This window comes from Bos javanicus, chromosome 2, assembly GCF_032452875.1.
Source record: "Bos javanicus breed banteng chromosome 2, ARS-OSU_banteng_1.0, whole genome shotgun sequence".
NCBI lineage: Eukaryota > Metazoa > Chordata > Mammalia > Artiodactyla > Bovidae > Bos > Bos javanicus.
In genome coordinates, this window is record NC_083869.1 from 22,785,583 (window position 1) to 22,788,969 (window position 3,387).

Here is a 3,387-nt window from a genome sequence, read left to right on the forward strand (position 1 = left end):
CTCAGGGTGTGGCTAAAATAATAATAATAATAGTATTAATAAGCCTGTTCTAAGGTAGGACAGGGGCTCCACAGGTGAGAGTATCTGGGTCTTGGAGGTCTCCTTGTTTCTTGCCTCAGTTAATAAGCAGTTGATTAAGAGGCCTCCCACCGCACCTTGCCCTTCTGCTACTGCTAAGTCGCTTCAGTCGTGTCTGACTCTGTGCGACCCCATAGACGGCAGCCCACCAGGCTCCCCCGTCCCTGGGATTCTCCAGGCAAGAACACTGGAGTAGGGTACCATTTCCTTTTCCAATGCATGAAAGTGAAAAGTGAAAGTGAAGTCGCTCAGTCGTGTCTGACCCTCAGCGACCCCATGGACTGCAGCCCTCCAGGCCCCTCCGTCCATGGGACTCTCCAGGCAAGAGTACTGGAGTGGGTTGCCATTGCCTTCTGCCCTTCTACTAGATGAAAATGTATGCAAGTCTGTCCCTGCTGAATATGCCGTCTTGAAAGAAGCCAGCCCTGACCCCTGAGGCTAGGTAGGCCCCCTCCTGCCCTCACTCCTAAATCCTGTGCTTCTTTTTATCAAACCTCTTTGAATTGTAATTATCTGCCCATGGCCCCCGGGGGATCCCTGTGAGTAGGGACCGCTTTGTAAAGATCTTTCTTAACCTTGTTAATTCTCCCAAGTGTTGGGGATTAAATGACAGAATGACAGGATGGGAGAGACAGCATGGGGTGGAAAAGACAGACAGGATTTGGAGGAGGCAGGTGTGGTGGCGGTTAGGAGTTGAGGGCAGCCAGAGACAGGGTTGGGTTGAGCAGACTGTGCGACCTCTGGGTAAATACAGGTGCTGGGTGTATGTGGATACTTTAGTCTGGAGGGCGGGGAAGAGGCTGGGATAGAGAACCAGATGGGGCCACCAGTATAAATGGTGAGGGGCAGGGACTGGAGCCGCTGCAATGGTTGTGCAGAGGCCACGTAGGAAGTGCAGGCAGAGAGCCTGGGAAGCCTCAGCACTCATGGGGTGGGAGAAAACACGATAAAGAGAGCAGGATCTGTGAGGTCTGAGTGGTTCCAGCAGAAAGAGGAAGAAAGCTGTACCAGGAGGCTTGAACCTTGGGTGAGAGGCCAGTAAGAGACCTGAGCACTCAAGTGGGTTGACTGTGTGCCTGGCCCTGATTTGTGCTTTGCGTGGATCATCTCGGTGAGCTGCAGATCAGTGTTAGGATAAACCTGTTTTTATAGATGAGTGAATTGAGGCACAGATGGGCTAAGCTGCCCAAAGATGTAGGGGAAGGAAGTGAAGACTCAGGGACTCTACTCCAGACTCCATCCCAACGAGAGAGAGATAACCTCCAAGTGCAAGTGAGGCTGGAAGAGTGTCCCCAGGGATGGTATTAGAGAGCCTCAGGCCAGTGTCTGTGATGAGGGCCCTGGCCAAACTGCAGGGGAACTGGTGAGTCAGCAATCAGTCAAGGAGACAGTGAGTGACTGTTTAATGAAGTACAGGGGTGCTTGCAATTTCACGAATGTATTTGATATCAAGAAATAATTGCCAGTTTATACTTTTACAATTTTAATTTCTTTTAAAAATCATCTTAGCTGGTTTGGGGTAGCCTGCAGGGTTTGAGAGCTTCTTCTGCTGCCAAAAACATGGAGACTTTGCCCTACATCCCACGCGTAGTGCTCTGATGTCCCAAACTGGGCTGAAGAAGCGGCCCGGGTGGCTGACCTGACGGTGTGCACTCTGCTGGTGGCGTCTTATTCTCATCATCGGAGGAATGACTTATGATGTCACTGTGGAACCTCCCAGGGTCGGATCCATGACTGATGATCGTGGCCTTGGAGGCCTGCAGTTTTCTTGGCCTACAGAGCAAATGGACAGTATAGTATGAAGGACCGCAGCCAGCTTCCTGTTTACAATGGGAGGCTTAGGTTTCATAATCCTGGGCTGATCCAATGCAGCAGACATTCCAAAACTCAAAAGATTTCTTGTTCTGTTCATTGGATTTTTGTTCTATAGAGTTTTTTCATGGTTAAGGTATTCATGAGAATGAAACTGCCAGGCTATCTGAATGTTAACATGCCTTCTGAGAAAAAAATCAGTGGATAATGGATTTGCTCCTGTTAATAAAGTTTTAAAGGCTGTATCAATCCTCTAACATGAAATGTGGGAAAGAATGAAAAGCAGCAGAAAAAGAAGCATCTGTGAAAAGATAGGAAGCATATAAAGCTCAGACTAGAAAGCCTTCTGCATATGGAAGAGAGAAGCTTATCACAGTATTTTTTTCCCTGCTGACCTATATGACATACATTAATGATGTGAAGTGACATGATCTTAGTTTTTTGCTTCTTAAAGAAAATATGCTCCATTTCTACAACTAGATGATTAAATAAAACAATCTTTTTTACAACCCTCTTAACATGTTTTGGAGATGATGTTTCTAATTTTCAGAAATTAATGTGAAATCAGGAAGCAAGATCCCATATACTGAGAACCGTGGATGGCTGGTCAACTTTACCTATGGTGCTTACTTAACCTTTAAAAAGTGTGTGATAGTACATCATTTCAGACATATGTTTAAAACTGTTTCCTCCGTAGTAAGAAAGGAGCAGAAACAATGTTTTCTAATTAAAAAAACTACCTTTGGGTCTTCCCTTGTGGTGCAGTGGCTAAGACTCCACACTCCCAATGCAGGGGACCGGGTTTCAATCCCTGGTTGAGGAACTGAATCCTATATGCCACAACTGCCCAAAATGCCTCAAGTAAAAGAGCCCACATGCCACAACTAAAGACCCAGCACAGCCAAATAAATAAGTGAATTAGTGTATATATATATATATATATATATATATATATATATATATATGTGTGTGTATATAATATATATATAATTATAAATATATATATTTAATGGGCAAAAGTTTAAAGAAAAATTCTTTGAACATAGCAATGAAAACTGAAGCACCTCTCCATTGCTTTGCTATCTTCCTCCTTAATGCAGAGCTGGCCATAACTAACACTGCAGGCCTTTCTGTTCAATATTTGACATTGTGGATTTTCTTACGTTTCCTTTGTCCATAGACGCTTTTCTAGAGCTCTGTCGCCTGCAGGGCCACCTGGAAAGTGAAGAGGAAGGAGGGACCCTCCATCCGTCCAGGAGAATGGCTCTGCCTGCACCCCAGATGTGCCCACCGCCCAGAACTCTCCCCTCTGGTGTCTGTCGCTGCTATGTGCCTCTCTCTTCCACCAACACTGAGACCTACTGTGATCACCCTGTAATACGGCAGCCAGGCCCCTGCTCTCCAACGTCAGGGGCTCCTGTCTCCCTTTCCCTGCTCTATTTTCTTCCTTTTTTCCCCCATAGCAACTGTCAGCTACTAAGTAATACTACTTACTTA

General features: G+C 45.9%; 1 pseudogene; it reads left to right on the top strand.

Annotated features, from left to right (window-relative positions):
- Window positions 1–581: 581 nt before the first annotated feature.
- LOC133235476 (oligosaccharyltransferase complex subunit OSTC-like) lies at window positions 582–2,762 on the top strand (annotated as a pseudogene).
- The last annotated feature ends 625 nt before the right edge of the window (window positions 2,763–3,387 follow it).